General features: G+C 41.6%; 1 protein-coding gene and 1 long non-coding RNA gene across 10 annotated transcripts in view; both read right to left on the bottom strand.

Annotated features, from left to right (window-relative positions):
• Window positions 1-5,911: 5,911 nt before the first annotated feature.
• On the bottom strand, window positions 5,912-13,469 carry LOC309665754. Its single transcript, XR_014266661.1, has 4 exons — window positions 7,832-13,469; window positions 7,630-7,693; window positions 6,249-6,294; window positions 5,912-6,046 (listed from the first exon to the last, which is right to left on the bottom strand). It is a non-coding gene; the product is annotated as an uncharacterized lncRNA (long non-coding RNA).
• An 11-nt stretch (window positions 13,470-13,480) lies between these two features.
• The window catches only part of ZNF277 (zinc finger protein 277), a 165,807-nt gene continuing 160,840 nt past the window's right edge, over window positions 13,481-18,447 (bottom strand). For all 9 annotated transcript variants that reach the window (XR_014266620.1, XR_014266621.1, XR_014266622.1 and 6 more), the window contains 2 exons: window positions 13,828-13,953; window positions 13,481-13,676 (listed from right to left, as the gene is read on the bottom strand). The gene's annotated coding sequence lies outside the window, so the exon portion shown is untranslated. The remainder of the gene's footprint in view (window positions 13,677-13,827; window positions 13,954-18,447) is intronic.

Here is an 18,447-nt window from a genome sequence, read left to right as displayed (position 1 = left end):
TTTATACCCAGTCAGCCACTCAATAAATTTTATATAATGAATATACTTACTAAGCCAAAAAAAAAGGAAGTGAAATAATTCTAACTTCTATTTATTATGTTTTCACTCAGAATAACAGATTATTTCCTGCTTGAAAAATGATACCCTGTAGATTTATCACATAGAGCACTTCCCCTGTCCTCTGTTTTCAAGTACTCCTTACACTAAAATAATCCCTCCTCAACCCCAAAGCACTTTGTTTATACTCTTCTTGTGGCCTTATTCCTTTCTGCTTTGTACTGCAATTGTATTTTACTTCTCTTGCCTGTTGTCCCGTAAGCTCCAGCAGGGCAGGGCCTGTGGACCATGGTCTTCTCTGCTACATGGGGCAGCAGCACAGTCAAGCGGAAGCAGAATGGGCTCTGGAGCCGGGCCACCCCGCATCCAGATCATGGCCCTGCTGTCTACCAGCTATGAGATCATGAGTAAGTTACTCAGCCTCTCCAAGTCCCATTTCCTCACTTGTAAAATGGAGATAATAACACTGAACATATGAGATTGGTCTGAAGGCTTGAAAACGAGTGAAGTTGTGAAGGACTGGCACTTAGGGTCTTTGTAACTAACTATCGCTATGTTTTGGAGGCAGCATGAGTTTTGGAATCAGATAGATTCGAATCCCAGCTTGGTCACTCAGTGTGTCCCCTAACTACAAGTCACTTCTCTAAGCCTTAGCTTCTAACCCTTGTGAATGTTAGATTTTGTCTGTCTCATCGACTGAGGTGTCCTTAGCATCTAACAGCGAACCTAGCAGTTGATGAATGGACCAACGCATGAATGAAAAATGAAGGTAATTCCTTACAGCACTATTGCAAGAATTACAAAGAATGTATATATAAAGTGCCAGTCAGGGTTACAGTGCCCGGTACATAGTAAGCCACGCTGATTTTTGATTGTCAAAACAAATGGATATGAGAAAATAGGATTAAAAATGCTATGAGCATCCACGCCCATGTATTTATCACATACTCTTAACAACAACAACAAAAAATTTTATTGAATCCATGTTATTACATAAAACCAAACTGTAATTACAGGAAGAGGCGATTAGAGGACATGGCTACATGGCTGGCCAATGACTAGTGCCTTCTACTATTAAATTGTGCTCATACCCCCAATGCAACACTGATACAGGCAGCAAGAATCATTTGTTTAGTAACTATTTATGGAGCACGAAGAATGTGGAGAACACCAAGGTGGATAAAATAGTTAGGAATAAATACATCTATATCAGGGACAGAACATGGAGGTGCTTGCTTTCCAAGAATCTGAGATCACAGATGACTGGAATTTCCAGGTAAAAAGAGATTCCAAAAAGAGCATAATGAACAGACAGAATACCTGTCTCTTCTCTCTTTATTTCAAATACTACTTTCATAACTGTGACCTTTCTTCTCCCACCTATTTAGGCAAACGGAGGTAGCCCCTATGACTTTTGTCACAAATACAGATAGCATATAAACACAGATTATGGAGGTCAGGACAAGGGAGTTTCCTACCGCCCTGGATACTACCCTCCCATTAGTACAAGATGGGTCTATGTAGATATGAGGACTGGGTGGAGGGAGGGTAAATCAAAGCTGGGAGTCTAAAGATAAATGATTACACTTCATCTGTAACCTGGCTCCTAGGTGATCTCACCGAAAACATTCCAAATCGATGCATGTCATTCTTGTCCTCCAAGATAGGAAAGCAGACTCCATAAACCATACTGGAGTACTACTGATCGAAGAGGAGGGAAAAGTCCAAGGCTGAGTTAACAATTTGAATTTTACATCTCTCTATATTGAGATTCTTAATGCAAAACATATAATAGGATATAGAGTTAGAACAACGTTTTATGTCTTCATATAATCATTTCTAGGCAAAAAGATCTAAGCAGTAACCTTGAAGCCTAGACTTAAACTTCCGTGGCTCCCTTTGTGCTCTCTAAGCCTTTAATGATGGGAGCAGATTTCTGGCCACTGCAGGGAACACAGGACACTGGGAACAGCAGCAACACTGCTTGAAAGATAATGAGCAGAAAACTTCCTAAGACCAAGGACGTGAGAAGGAAAGAAGGGAGGGCAGAGAGAAGGTGGGAGGAAGAGGAGAAGAAAGATGAGAGAAGAAAGAGGGAGAAAGGAAAGAAATAATAAATGAATCTAACAAGTTCCATTCATCTCAAGGATTATTTATGTAAAACATTGAGCTGAAGGAGCTCTGAGAAATAGCCCTTCCTCTCCCACTGGCCTTTGGGGGTTGTCTTATCAACTAGCTGAGAAACATGATGCTGACCTCTACGAAACAGGATGCTGGGAGAATCCTCGATTCCAGACAGCAGGCTACATGAGTGCCCAGGGCCACTTCTGGGGGTAGCAAGCTGCAAACAGGTGATGTGAGTCTTTGATATTCTCCTTGCTCCCTTTATGTAAAATACCTTCTAGTTTTCTCCTCCTGCTTGGGCAGCCCCCATTGGAAGAGACAGAAGTGGCATGAAAGGCAGCTAGGAGTGAGTGTGTGTGTGGATGGGAGGTGGGAAATAGCCCCATTCCTGGACATGGGCTCAGCAGTGTTTATCCTGGGCAGGCCAGATGTCAAAGACCTCTCTAGTCTTCCAAGGGCAACAAGGATCAGAACTCATGTCATGTGTGACAAAAAGGAACTTTATCTTTTACCAGGTTCTCCTTCCAGGTTCCTCTGAGAATCCTTGAGGGCTGTTCGCCCACTCCCACCTCTGCACCAGCTGCTGTCTGTCCCCCGGGAGTGGCAGAGAGCGAGGCCAGCCCAGCTCTCAGCAGGTCACCTCTCCCATCTCATAACCACCTTCCCAGGCTGCTGCCAGGCTTCCTTTTCTGGTTTACTTCAGCCACCCACGCATACCCGTCCCTGAACCCTTCAAAGCCGCAAAGATCAGAGGGCTCGGGCTAACAGAAGAGAATTACAACATAGAAAACAGTATTTTCCCAGAAGAGAATTGGGCTCCCAAATCCTCCTCCTTCCCCAGGTTGCATCTGTTCTATGTCACTTAGAATCATAAATTTTACCTTCCTTGGTTCATAACTCCTTTTGCAGAATTACAGTGGGCAGACCCAAATCCCTTTGTCCCAGGGAAGGCCTTGGGCCTCTGCAGGTGATGCCAGCCTCACCACACCTTTGATTTGCATCTGCTAACACGTAACAGAGAGATGGAGAGACTGAAGACGCTGAGAAGGAGGAGATGAGAAAGATCCGGTACGAAACATCAGCACTCTGCTCTAGGGCTCAGAACTCTCCTAATAGTAACATTATAGCTTTATTTTATTTATAGAACAACATTTCTCCATAATAAGTTATCTCCTTACAAAAAAAACTGAAGGACTATCAGTTGAAATTTTAACCAAGCTGCAATTTTTGTAACATGAGGCCATACAGTATGTTCTTTTTAGGAAGATGCTAGGCCCGCCTTATCCCTGAAGAAAAAAGAACATGGTGAGACTGCCTTGTTTACCGAGATTGCTAAGATAATAAATCGATATTATGAGTCCCATTTTGGTGTGTCTGAGTGAGAATCTATTGAAGCAGAAGGGACATTATGGGAAAAAAGCTTAGGAAGTGAATTAGATTTTTCGTACCCGGAGTAGGAGCTATTCAGATAGCAGAAAAATCCTATGAAGTCACTCATCAGGCAGCAGTGCAGCGAACACTGAAGACAACTCTTGTTTCAGATGAGAGGATGGTCCAGGACAGCTCTGTGACTGCAGATGACTGCATGTCATATTCCAGATATCAGAACTATCGAATAACTAATGTTCAAGGGTTTAGAGCCCAGAATGAACATTCTAGAGTACAAACTGCCTTTGACTCAACATTATCAAAAACCAGAATTTTAAAATGTCATCACATGTTGGATGTACACCAGGGCCACACGATATAGTGATGTTTGCTTATGCCAGAGGCTTTCTGTGGGTATGAGACATTCCCGACACCAGTCACCACTGAAAGGCCAAGTCAGAGATTAGACACATATTTAAGGTAGAAAAGCCACAACTGGTATAAAAATAAAACAAGAAGACTGGTAGTAAACAAAGTTCAACAGAGTACAGTTGGCCCTTGAAGAACAGCATTGAACTGCGTGGGTCCACTTATACGCGGATATTTTTCAATAGTAAATACCACACGGTTGGTGGTTGGTTGAATCTGCAGATGCTGAGGAACTGAGGATACGGAGAACTGACTATAAATTATACATGGATTAACCTCCGTGTTGTTCAAAGATCAAGTGTAATTGCAACTAAAGCAGCTCTACTAGTAGATAGGTCTTAAAGGGCCAAAGACCCTTTGGTAGACAGGGATGTCTGAAACTACAAGCACTTGTTGGAGAGCATTTCAGTAAAAGGCAACCTCAAGGTAAAAGTGTCAGGTTGGCAAAAGGCCATTGGCACAATGACAATAGCTTTTGAGGAGAAGAATGACACGACATCAACGGTTTTCTTTGGAGGATTAATCTAGTGGTAATCAGCACAGTGAATTGAAAGAGGATGGGCAGGGGTGGATTCAGGTTCTGTGCATCTGAAGTTAATACCAGCTTAAAGAGGGTCTGGGCCCTCTTTAAGAAAAAGAATACAGACTTAAGAATACAAAATTGCTAGGGCTAGTCCCAGAGACCTTGAACGGGCCCATGCCTACAAGGAGGCCTGAAGGTTAAGCTTCCTTACCTTCACAATAAGCTACCTCAGGGGTGACAGCTAAAGCCACTAATGCCATCACCCCCATCTATCCAGCACCCACACTAGAAACCTGGGAGTCATCTGTGATCCTTCCTGTTATTTTCTCTTCAGTCACCAAGCCATGCCCATTTTATTTCTTGAATGTTTCTCAAATTCATTTCCTTCTTAATTTTTCCTGCCAATACCTTGGATCTAGCCATCACCACCTCTTACCTACTCCATTGCAAATAGCCTCCTAACCAGTACCCTGTTTCCACTTCTGTTTACCTCCCAGAAATCTATCCTTCACCCAACCACCCAGAATACATCTATCTATCTAAAAGGTAGATCTACAATTTCACAGTTCTGCTGAGTACCCTTCAGTAAGGCCCCCTCAGAAGAAAGCCCAAGCCTCCTTAGCATGACAAGCAAAGCCTCCATGACCTGCATCTCTCCACCCGCAGCAAAACTTCTCACAGTATCAACACCTTATGGCCTATATAGTTCCTTGCAAACACCTTGAAAGTTTTCATTTCCAAGCTTTTGGTTCCTCGCTGATCTCTTAGCTTGGAATCACCTCCCTTTCTCCTCATCCCTCCGTCTTTCTTTACCTTTCTTAACCAGGCTCACCTTCTCCTGGAGGCCTTCATCAATACCCAGCCCTCCACACCAACAAGCCGGTCAGGTGCCCTCTGTAATCTCACATGAGAGCTCCACCAGGTACTCAGCACACTATGTTCAAAGGACTTGTTTATAACCTGGCTTTCCTTCTCCTCTCCAGCTGGTGATCTTCTTGGGGGTAGGAGACATGTCTAGTTAATTTTTAGCAGAATGTAGGTCCCTGGCACTTAGCAGAATGTAGGGCCTCACTACATTTTTTGAAATGAATGAACTAATTAATGACTAAATCAATCACTATATGAGCCATTCTCTGTGACAGAGTACAGAGAGACAAGAGAGTAGAGAACTTAGTGCTGGGCTATGCCCAAGATTGTAGGTGGAAGAGAGAAAGGAAGGCAATTAGGCATAGGCTAGTGGGAATAATCAATCAGAAAAGGAGGAGGATCAACAGGAATTTCTGGGTCATCTTCTTTCTTCTTATCATTAAGTTTCTACAGTGAATGCATATTACTTTTTAAATTAGAAAAAGGAGTTTATTAGAGTACAGGCTAAGCTGCTTAACAAAAAAAGACCCCCAAATAGAATGATTAAAATACAGTATAAGTTTATTTCTCTCTCATGTAAAGATCCAGAGGTGATCTGTCCCAGGCTGGTGGAGAAGTACTGCTGTCCTCAACATGCCAACCCTGCCAACTTGACCACCAATTTCCAAGGCTGCTTTTCTAAGGAAGAGTGAGAACAAAACAGGAAAGACAGGACAGTTAGCTCTCAGAGAAGCAGGAATTTGCCCCCAGCTTATGGCCAAATACCCACATCCAGCTGCAAAAAAAGACTGAGAATTGTAGTCTCTAGTTGGGCACCCATATGCCCAGCTAAAACTCGGGAGAGTTTTATTCATTAAAAGGAAGAACAGGAAAGGAATACCAGGGACAGCTAGCGTTCTGATGTAATGTTCTGTTCTGTTTGTTTTCTGTAAAAGAGAGAGAAAAAGAATGTTTTAGTAAAGTATTGTAGTAGAAACAGAAGGAGAAGCCAGATTTCAAGGGATTAAGAGTTTTAGGTAGTGAAAAAATGAAGATAAAAAGTGCAGATCATTTATTCAAGTTTAACAGTAAATGGAAGAAGAGAAATAGGGTGATGACTTAGAAAGAATTACAGAGTCAAACCAGGTTTTGTTTTTGTTTTGTTTTTCTTGAAGGAGGAATACCTGTGCTTGTTTGAAGATGTCAGTGGAAAGAAAGGTCAAAAATGCTGGAGAATGCCTAAAACTAGTGATTTAAGCCTTGGTAAATCAGAAATCTGCTGCTGAAATTGAAGGAAGGATGACAGGACCGTACAGAGTACCTTGATATTGAAGTGGGGAGGAAGGTGGATTGGGAAGTTGACACTTCCCACCAGCTCTCCAGGGTCTCCTGCTCTAGAGCCCCAAGCTCCAAAGTTTCCTGTCCCTAATCCTACCCAAACATACCTCCCCCCAACATATTACCTGTGACCCATTCCTCCTCATTTTCTACTTTGCAAAGTCAATGAATCAGCTAGACAAGAGTATCAACAAAGGCTTCAAGGGACACCCTGCCTACTGTTCACTTCTTGAATTCATTTATTTATACATTCTTAATTTCATACATAAACATCACCTTCTACATTCCTAGGGATATGAGGCAACAAGACAAAATCCTTGCCTTCATGGAGTTTAACTTTGAGGACAACATGTACATTTCACAATAACCTTCTGAAGACAATGCTCAGCCTCCGCAGCCCCACCCAGTTACTTTAAGAGTGAAATTTCAGGGAGGGTATGAGATGGGGCAACAGTATGACAGATGCCTCTCCAGTCACACTGAATACACACCAGTCCCTTGGTAGCTGGAAGAATACAGATCTAGGTAATAAATCCATGGAATGCATACATGGAAAACAGAGATAACAAAACCTGTCCATCTTGAAGACATGTTAACAAGGTAACCTAGCCTCTAGGTAGGACCTTACGTGGCCATAAAGGGCCAATGGTTTTCCCACATTGATTTTCTGCCAGCAGCATATGCTTCCCTCCCTCTATTCTTCTCATCACATTCCTGCCCCACTGTTTGCTTTTCATTTTCTCCATGCTCTCCTGCCTATGATCACCTTCTGATTTGTGTTTCAGCTCGATAAACCACTTCTAATCTCTGCCAAGCAGTAGAGGGTACAGGTGAAGAACACAGACTCTTAAGTGAAAAGGCTTGAGTTAGATTCTCAGTCCTTGAGCAATTAACATCTCTCAGCCTCAGCCTTCTCATCCGCAAATGGAGATAATAATACCTACCTTGTGGCCTGCTTCTGAGAATTAAAGGGGATGTCCCTGTAAAGTCTTCACAAAATGTCAGCACCTGATGATCACAAATAAAGGTTACTTATTATTATGTGACAATGCGACCAGATAGAGCAGCAGATGTCAGCCCAAAGCCTGACCAGTTCAGGCTATTGGCTGAAGTTTAAAAAAAAAGTAATAAAAGAGCATTAAATACTGGGATGAATTACACATCCCTTCTGGAATAGCCTTCTACTATGTAGACCTAGAATGAACCAGGGGCCGGAAGAACAGTCCGGTTTAAACAGCAGTCAGCCTTGCTAGGGCCTCTGGGGTTGGCCTTAATAATAGTAATAGGAAATGCTGAGTCATCCTGCCCCTGGAGTGGGGTGGGGACTGAAATCCTCTGTGGCAGGCCTCCCAGCAGAACCTTCCAGGGCCTACGTCCACTCTGATCTCCTGACCCACTTGCAGCCGACCTTTTCTTTGTCTCAGCCCTATTTATGCTCTCATCTCTCACCCACTGATCCAACTGGTTATTTTCCTTCCGTAGGCACAAGCCTCCCGACCTCAGTTCTTGAGCCACAGCCAAACGGGCAGGTGCTCTTATCTAGGGATTTCCACCTGCTAATTAGGGGAGGCCCTGAGCAGAGAAAGGTGCTAACTTTCCTCCTGGGAACATGGCTCAGGTTTTTCCTTTAAAAGAGTTAAATGAGAGGAAGGAGGGAGCAAATTTAAAAACCTGCTCATAGTGGAAATGGATGAAAGTGAAGGAAAGGGAAAAAGTTCGATGTGTTTTGCAGAAGACAGATGAGTGCAACTACTTTATTAATTTCCTAATTCTATCTGTGCAGTCTGAGGGTGCTGCCAGACTTATAAAGGTGGCTTGCCATCTCCTGTTAAAAATTCTCCCCATAATAAATATCAGTTTTGCTAACTAACTGACCCTTGCTTTATGTGGTAGGCCTGTGAGATGAATGGTTGGTTTGGGTTTTCAGGCTGCAAAGCTCTGCGACAGACTGCAGATGCCCAGAGTTAGAGAGCTGGTCAGCACTCTATAAAAGAAGCCACACGGGAAATGAATTTCAGCATCTTCACTTACCGGAGAACTGTACTGGCAAAAACGCCTGCCTTTGAAGTCCTGAGTGTATGGCTGCCAGCCCCATGTCCCCTTCTAGGCCCTCACTTCCTATTTCCTCGCTTGTGAAATGCGGGGTGGTTAAAAGTCTCAACACACGAGGTCTGTGCGGCCACCAACGCCTCCATTCTCCCCAGTGCGTCTCTTGCAACCCTGACCACAGCCCCTGCAAGTGGCAGCACGGGGGGAGTGGCTGGCAGGTCCGAAGAGCAGCAACCACCAACTCTGCCACTTCCTTCCCTCTCGGGTTCCAATCTCTGATAACTGTCCACTGCCCCCTGCCCCCACCACCTGGCTGTGACTTCTTTCTCCATGCTGATCACCAAGGGTGGCTGAGCACTTCCCACCTGGCCGCTCCACGCATGACCCTCCGAAAGGGCCACTGAAGAGGATGCCTTCCCTGCAGAGAGAGAGGGTGCCGCTCTCGACAGGGGACGTGCACCCCACTCTGCTCTCCGCCTCACAGAGGCCACTCTGTCGGCCAGCGCTTTAAAAGACTCGCCATCGGCCCACTAAGTCCTAAAGTTCCGACTTCAACGTTTCTGCCAAAGATCAAGTCCTCAATTTCATTCTTATTCACATTTGTCTGCAGGCTGCTTTTTTTTCGGGCCCTGGGTCTGTGTGTTCATATTAATTCTTTTGGTGGTACGTGAAATGAACCGACACGAATTCTCTTATTTAGTTTGATTTTTCTTTTTTTTTTTTTTTTGGACTGCTTGTGGGATGTTAGTTCTCCGACCAGGGATCGAACCCAGGCCCTCGGCAGTAAAAGCACAGAGGCCTAACCACTGGACTGCCAGGGAATTCCCTTATTTAGTTTGATTTTTGTTGTGAATTATTACTGAGAAATGGGACAGAATCACGGAAGGAGAAATACTTTTTAACTGTTAAGGATTATACAAATGATCATTTTTATTCACATTTTCTGATTATAAAACTACTATATAATCATTTTACAAGATATGACAAGCCCAGGAAAGTTTAAATCACCAAGATAAAAAAGCACAATAATCTCAACACGCCACAGTAATAACTGTCCACAGTTTGATATATTTCCTTCCAATCTCTTTTTCCTACAATTTTTAGTGGGAATAGGAGGCCTGTTTTTATTAAAAGCACTCTTCAGCCAAGAACGGGCGCTGTGCTAGGAGAGTGACATATATATTTGCTTGCATTTCCAGCAACTTGGAAAGATAGGTGTTGCTGAAATTGTGGAAACTGAGCCCCAGGAAGATGAATTAGTTCAAAGCCACATGTCTTACTCCCAGAGCAAAATTTTCTAAGACGTAGACTCCAAACTGAAGCCTTTTAGTCAGTTTTATGGAGAGAATGAAATGATGAGAGAGGAATGTGGGAAGATTGATGCTATTCTTTTTTTTTTTTTTTTTAATTTTTTGGCTGCACCACGTGGCATGTGGGATCTTAGCTCCCCGACCAGGGATCGAACCCACCCCCCCGCCCCCGCATTGGAAGCACAGAGTCTTAACCACTGGACCACCAGGTTGATACTATTCTTAGAGACTGCACAGTCAGATCTATCCAGTTTATTATGAAATCTGACCTACTGAAAGAAATTTCTTCATCTATATATAGTCATTTTAAAAAGAGATTTATTTCTTTTTGAATCCAAAACATCACTGCTTGTCACTGTAAGCTGACTAGAAAGAAGTGGAGCGATACCTCTGAAATTGCAAAGCAGCTCAGCTGGAAGTGTGTACACTAAAGGAATAAAGAGAGTAAATCTTCAGCAGTTTGGGCCGCAGTCAACACAGCACGGGCCTGGGCAATGTCTTGGCTGCCAGGGACTGCCAGCTGCAGATAAAGTCACGGCAGTGGGGTCCCAGGCTATTGGCCAGACATGAATAATGACAGTGAGGACAGAAATGTAGTTGGAGTTCTGCTAAAAACATCTGGGCTCAGATAAAAATATATATTTAGTAGTTCCTGTGCTAGCCCACTACCAGCTTTGGGGCATTAAATAAAGTACAAATAAGACATGGCTTCCTTCATGTGCAGCAGCATGGATGGACCTAGAGATTATCTTATTAAGTGAAGTGAGTCAGAGAAAGACAAATATCATATGGTACCACTAATATGTGGAACCTAAAAAAATGATTTAAATGAACTTATTTACAAAACAGAAATAGACTCACAGACATAGAAAACAAACTTATGGTTACCAGAGGGGATAGCTGGGTTGCGGGCAGGGCCGGGGATAAATTAGGAGTTTGGGATTAACATATATACACTACTATATATAAAATAGATGCACAATAAGAACCTACTCTATGGCGCAGGAGACTATACTCAATATCTTATAATATCCTATAATGGAAAAGAATCTGAAAAAGAATATCTATCTATCTATCTATAAAAAACAGAATCACTTTGCTGTACACATGAAACTAACACAACATTGTAAATTAACTATACTTCAATTTTTAAATGTTTTTATTCTTTTATTTTTTGGTTTTTTTAAAAATTGGAATATAGCTGATTTACAATGCTGTGTTAGTTTCAGGTGTACAGCAAATTGAATCAGTTATACATATACATATATCTACTCTTTTTTAGATTCTTTTCCCATATAGGCCATTACAGGGTATTGAGTAGAGTTCCCTGTGCTATACAGGAGGTCCTTATTATACTTCAATTTTTTTAAAAAGGATTAAAAAAAAAAAAAGAAGAAATGGCTTCTTTGCCCACAGGAGTTTCATTCATTCAACAAATATTTACTGAGCACTTACTATATGCAAAACACTGTATATGCTGTTTGGATACATCAGTGAACAAAACAAATATAGATCCCTGCCCTGTGGAACTGATGGTTCAGTAGGAAAAGATAGACAACAGACAGTAAACATAATTGAGGCAAGTTGTGCAAATTCCACAGCTTTCCATGGTTTGGGCATGAAGAGCAAGACTTACTGGCGAAGCTCACAAGTGAAAGGTCAACAAAAAGACGCTCATGGTCCCTCAATCTGCTATTCACATGAAATCAATTTGTTTTCAATGTTAGGGTTTGCTTTCCCTCTTTCATTTTATTTTATTATTATTTTTAAAGTTAGTAAGACTTTCCATTGTTCAATATATTTAGAGAAGTGTCACCTCCATCTCCGTCTTCTCAGGCCCTTTTTCCTGCCCCTTCTAGGAAACCATTTTTACTAATTTTTGGCTTAACACTCCGAGACTTTAATTTGGGGCAAAAATAAGCAAACATTCTTATTTCTCCTCCTTTCTTACATAAAAGATAGTGTTCTATACCTATCTTTTATCTATCTATCTAATCTGTGGTTCTGAATCTTGCTTTTAGGGAGCATTTCTTCTCATTCCTTTTCTTTTTTAACAGCTGCTCTGTTTTTTATGTAACAAGTCCCCTACTGATGGATATTTGGATTGTTTATAATCTTTTGCTACTATAAATAATGTCAGAATGAATAACTCCCTGCACAGAGTCATGAATTTATCGAGATTCCTAAAAGTAGAACTGCTAAGTCAACAGGCAAATGGCATAGGTAGCTTTATTAGTTAATTCCAAATTACTCTCTCTAGAGGCTGGACCATTTTGCACTCCCAACAATTAGGACAGCACCTGCTTCTCCACAGCCTCAATCACAGAGGGTACTATCAAACTTCTTGAGTTTTGCCAATCAGATAGGTGAGCATTCGTATTTTAAAATACTTATTAATTCAATTTCCTCTTAATATAAGCAAGACTGAGTAGCTTTTTAGCTATGTAAAGACCATTTTCTTTTCTTTCTTCTTCTTCTTTGAAGAGCCTATTCCTATCTTTAGTCCACTGTGCCTCTTTTTCAGGGCTTTCCTGAGTATTCTTGCTTGGAATCAACTTTTCTGAGTCCAGAAAAAAAATAAATGGCCACTTTTAACACCATCACAATAAATGTACGTATTAGCTTGGGAAGAACTGGTGTCTTCCTGACGCTGTGCTGTCTAATCCAAGAACGTGGCATGTCTCCCTATTTGTTCAACTCTACTTTCGTGCTTCACCAGAGTGCTCTGAAATTTTCCTCCTAGTTGTTTTGCACATTTCTTTGTACTCATCTGGCAAAACCACAACAGGATGCAGCTGAACTGAACGTGGCTGACTGGTCTTACTTTACATTTATTACCACAAACCTCAAGTGTTGCCTTCATGCTCCTAGGCAGTCATACTGTCCTTCAGTCTCCGGCTCTCCCAAACAGCTATTCATACCCTCTCCTCTCTCCTCCCACATCCTCATTCAGCTGATTGACTTGTTTTCTACCTCACCGAGAAAACAACACAAAACAAAAACTCGGAAGAAATCAGAAGAGAACTTATGCAGCTTTTCCATAGGATAATAATGCCAGCCTCCCGAATTCAAATCTATCCACCCACCCTCCCTCTGGGAAAAAAAAAAAAAAAAAGGTACAGATTAATAAAAAGAGAGAGAGAGAAGCTTGCACCTTCAGAATACCTAGGAGGCAGAATAATGCGGAATGCAATTTAGATGTAAATGGGAAAGCAGAAATCCGGAGCAGCAGTCACTCAGAGTTTCCCCGGAACATCAGACTTGTGAGAATTAACGTGGAAGAGAGGAGAGAGCAGCGGGTTCTCAGGGATAGCAGAACCTAAATAACATCAGCTGGGGTTCCCCACCAGCAGGAGAGTTGGGGGGGGATCAGATCTAAGACTGTGAGCTGGTTCACTCTCCTCCACTGGGCTCACCAGGGAAGGGCTGACCTTACCCAAGTGTGTGTGCTCCGTCTTGACCACTGCAAGTAGACTGGAGGATGCCTGGTCATGGCAGGGTCACAGCAAGAACGAGGGCTCCCTCATCACTCCATGAGAGTGCAGGGGATGTGTGAGGGCTTAGTTTCCATGGCCGAGGCCTCTTTTAAATTCAGTTGAGGGGGTTGAAGTCCTAGAGAATTGACAGTCACACTGGGAAAACAAGACAAACACCAAGCAATTAATAACCAAGACAGAATGATACAGCTTATATTTACGCACTGATATATCTGTTAAATCATTCAGTAGAGACAATTCAGGAATAGTACAGTATATAATAAGGTGCTAAACATAGGGTACATACAAAAGATGCTTGAGAATGGACAGATGTCCTGAGCTGGTCATGGATATCTTGATGAGAAGTGGTGGCCTCAAGCTAGATTTTGATCTCTGGCATAAAGACTGTTAAGGTGGCTTTTGTCAAATGGACCTAAAAATGAACAAGATGGAGGGTGTATATTGGTGACCATAACGTAGCTGATGGACACGTTTCCAAAGAAGGTCTCAATTTAGCCAGCAGAGGGCAAGAGAACACAGAAACCATTCCAGGATTTATGATCTTAGAAATGTTTGGAATTGAAGGACTGTATAGGTGTCTTTGCAAAAGCAAACAACAAAAACAATCACAAATGTGGCTCTTTTGAAACAAATATATTTTAAAACTGCATGTCTAAAGCAGAGACTTATTACTGTTGATGCTGCAACAAATTTACTCTTTTATAAAACGTCAGACTTTCTTTAAATGATGCATGCATTTCTTTATAAATCCTTAACTGCTTGACAAAAATATGAGAATATATCTGAATACGTGACCTAACATTTTAAGAAACACTTTCATTTGAAGATCCCATAAAAATGATAGTCTCTAAAAACTTTAATAAGCCTACATAGCAGTGATTAATTTGATAAGTCTCAGAAATAGATTTATCTGAAGAACATGATGCTATTGTAAATACAGCATGTTTGTTAAAACGGGCTAACAAATGTCAAAACGTTAAATGGGTATTTATTAAAAACAAACATGTTTAATCTACCAGGTAAGTAAGAGTGGAGGTGGGAGGAGTGAGAGGAAGAGCTCCCCCTTCCAGCGGATAGACGGCAAGAGCAGGCTTAGACCTCAGCAAAATCCTGAGGCCATTGGCCATGTGTCTGCTCTCTCCAGGGTCCATCAGCTCTCCTCGTGTTGCAAAAACTATACTTAGTATTCAAATGAAGCTTCAAGCCCACAGATTCCAGACCCAGTTAGAGAAATTGCAGCAAAGTTCCTCCAGGTGTTTAAAATGTGCCATCCACTTAATTTGGGGATGGTAGGAGAGTATAAAATCCCCTGGGTTGGAAGTCTAGAAACCAGGCTTCTGGCTCTAAGGTGGAGATTATCTGGGTAAACCACTGAACCTCTCTGGTCCATAGTATTTTTCATCTACAAAAGAAAGGTGTGAGGCCAGGTGACCTCAAAGATCCCAACTAACTCACAGATCCCAAGATTCTGTTCATTTTGTCCCCATCTTACATTTCCCCATCTCAGTTAACACTTGAGCTAATAAGAGTGTAAGACGCTAGTCTCTGCACAAGCAAATATGTAATTTAAGAAAGGACTCTTGAAGACCCTGAGAAAATTAATCTCTACCAATAGAATTTCAGACCTGAAAGCAGGATATAAGGAAATTCATTTTATTTTATTTTATATGCTGGGTGGAGGATTTTGGTGCCTTTCAAACCGCGTTTTTAGAGGCCAGCTTCAGCTTGGATATACAGGCTGCTTTTACACATCCCTGAATCTTACTGAACCATAATCCTTAGGGCTCTTAGGTCGCTGAGCAATCGAAGTAGCAACTAAGAGAATGAATAGAAGGTAGGACAGCCAGCTCTAATACTCCTGTAGGCTGTGGTGTGAGGACGCATGATCTCCTACCCAGACATTAGACCATCTGTAGTGGCTGCAATGTATTCGGCTCTAATTAACAGAATAGTCAACCACAGAAGCTTAACCCATAAGGAACAAGAAATTCAGAGCTAGCTCTTCCAGGGTGGTCAGCAGCTCAGTGGTTTCATCCAGAGAATTAACACCTGATGGTCACCAGATGTCTGCCAGGTTCGAGGCATCCCAGCCTCACATACCAGCTCTATAAGTAGAGAGGGATGAGTGGGCAAATTTAACTTTCTTCTCCTGCATCTCTTGTTCTTATCAGGGAGGAAAATCTCTCCCCCCACCCCACCCCCTGACTCCCTCTTATATTTCATTGGCCAGAACTAGATCACAGTTATTTTTCACAGTTCTAGAGGCTGGGAAGTCCAAGATCAAGGTACCAAACAAATGCAAAATCCTCAACAAAATACTAGCAAACCAAATTCAACAGCATTATATAAGGATCATACACACCATGATCAAGTGGGATTTATCACTAGGATGCAATGATGAGTCAACAATCACAAATCAATAAAAGTGATATACCACATTAACAGAATAAAGGAGAAAAGTCATGTGATCATCTCAATCAATGCAGAAAAAGCATTTGTTTTTTTCGATTTTTATTTTATATTGGAGTATAGTTGATTTACAGTGTTGTGTGAAAGCATCTGTTTTACAAAGGCACTAATCCCATTCACGAGGGCTGTGCCTTCATAACCTAATTATCTCCCAGTGACCCTATTCCAAATACCATCACACTGGGGACTGGGGCTTCAACATATGAATTTGGGGGGAAACAAACATTCAGCGCCTACCAAAGGAGTTTTAACATATTTTGTTTTCCGCTCTATTGCTTAGCTTATTGGGTTTCTCTTGCACTTCAGCTGAAAGTAGTCTCTGCGTTGAATAAGCAGCCAGATTATTCCCAGGGAAGTGATTGGGAAAATTTCCTCGGGAAGACTTTCTTGGCAGACAAACAAAAGGCATCCTGTATGTTTCTGCAGCAGCCCGACAGAGAGCAGCACTGCACTGCTCACTCCCTCCTGGGGACGGAACTGTACCAACTGTCAAATTAATTTCTTTCTTCTTTCTTGAAACTCACAACGCAGTTCATTCTTGGCTTCTATCTATTCAAGAGTTTAGAGCCAGCACCTTAGACAAAGGGACTTTAATTGCATGCTGATAAAATGTCAAAGCTATTGTGCATAAGGTAACTGTGCATTTTTTTTAAAAAAAACAATGCCTTCAGGATTACAAGAGAGATTTGCCCCTGTGAGTGAAATCTCATTTATAACTCATCAAAAAGTCTTCAACCTATGAGCAAATTCTCCACTGTAAGCCATTAGACTGTATCTTTCTACCTTTCAAATTGCACGGTAATACAGTACACTAAAATGAGTAGTCGGCAAATTTGGTTAACCTATTTTTAACTGTGAAAGCCTTAATGATGAATAACGGTCATTGTTTGGGAAAGTTGCTTATTTCACAGAACACAGCTGCTGTGCCTCATGTTAAACCATGAGGAGTACACCAGAAGGTCACCTTCTCTAACCATCTTTCTTTAAAAAGAAACACCCAAAGACAACAAGGCCGTGGCTTGACTTTCAAGGTTATCCAATGAGATAAAGAGGTGCTCTAGGTTAAGTCAGAGATACTCAACCAAAGCACGGTACCACTACTGGTACCCAGACAATTGCTAACACTTAAAATACAGAATCATCTCCCCAAAGGGAAGTTTTTGTTTCTATTGGGGTAAGACGCTTTCTTTGAAGGAGTGATTAATGAGAGGCAAGATATAAAAGGTCTAACGCATTTGTCACTATCCTTAGTATTTAAGTGATAAGGCAAAAATGTGTATATATACATATACATACATACATATACATAAAAGTAGATATTTCTATTTGAGGTGATAAAGTGCCCTTCAGTCACCTAGCTTACTTTTCAGTCGAACTGACTCTTCCTGATTTCAACAAAAGAGTTCATATACATCTCAGTTCTAAAAAACCTATTCAACAAGTCTGAAGTTACCAAACAAAAAAACACAAATACCCCAACATTCTCATTATCAAATCACAAGCCTTTTAGCTACTGGAGTTCTTTCATTTGCAGCTTGCAGCTCTTGAAAACCTCTAATTCCTCTGTTACACTCTCCAGGGTACGCAGACATTGCCTCATTATTTTGGTTAATGGTGATTGCAAATGAACCCTTAGGTCACATAAGTATGCTCACCACTGCTTTAAAGAAACCCTGTGGCATGTCCTCGTATAGCTAATGACGCTTCCTACTCACACGTGTGTGTTCCTAAGCTTGTCAGGGGCTGTAGCTGAGCAACTAGAAGCTAAGTTGTAACTGCCAATGCAAGATAAATGTTCAAATAAACTTCTTTATTGAAGTTTAGCATACTTGCAGAAAATTACAAAAATACTGAGTACAGGTCAATGAAAAATTACTATCACAGGGCTTCCCTGGAGGTCCAGTGGTTAAGACTCCGTGCTTCCCATGCAAGGGGCACGGATTCAACCCCTGGTCAGGGAACTAAGATCTCACATGCCATATGGAATGGCCAGAAAAAAAAAAATTACTATCAGGAGGAGGGATAAATTAGGAGTTTGGGATTAACATATACACACTACTATATATAAAATAGATAACCAACAAGGACCTACTGTATAGCACAGGGAACTATACTCAATATTATGTAATAACCTGTAAGGGAAAAGGATCTGAAAAAGAATATATATATATATATATATATATATATGAATCACTTTGCTATACACCTGAAATTAACACGGCATTGTAAATCAACTATACTTCAATAAAAAATTTTTAAAATAAGTTCCCCAGCAACTAACAAAAAAAGAAGAATTACTCTCAAGGAAATTGATCAGAGAGAACTTTCGTGAAGGAGCTGGCAGCCTACAGTAAAATGCTTTACAGGAGAGAGAGGCCAGTGAAGGGACTGCCATGAGACCAAAGTAAGACTGCTTGACACTCGTCCCCCAGAGACT

This window comes from Balaenoptera physalus (assembly GCF_965194825.1).
Source record: "Balaenoptera physalus genome assembly, chromosome: 8".
Taxonomy (NCBI): Eukaryota; Metazoa; Chordata; class Mammalia; order Artiodactyla; family Balaenopteridae; genus Balaenoptera; species Balaenoptera physalus.
The sequence above is the reverse complement of the archived record's forward strand: the minus strand, read 5'-3'. Positions and strand labels throughout refer to the sequence as shown.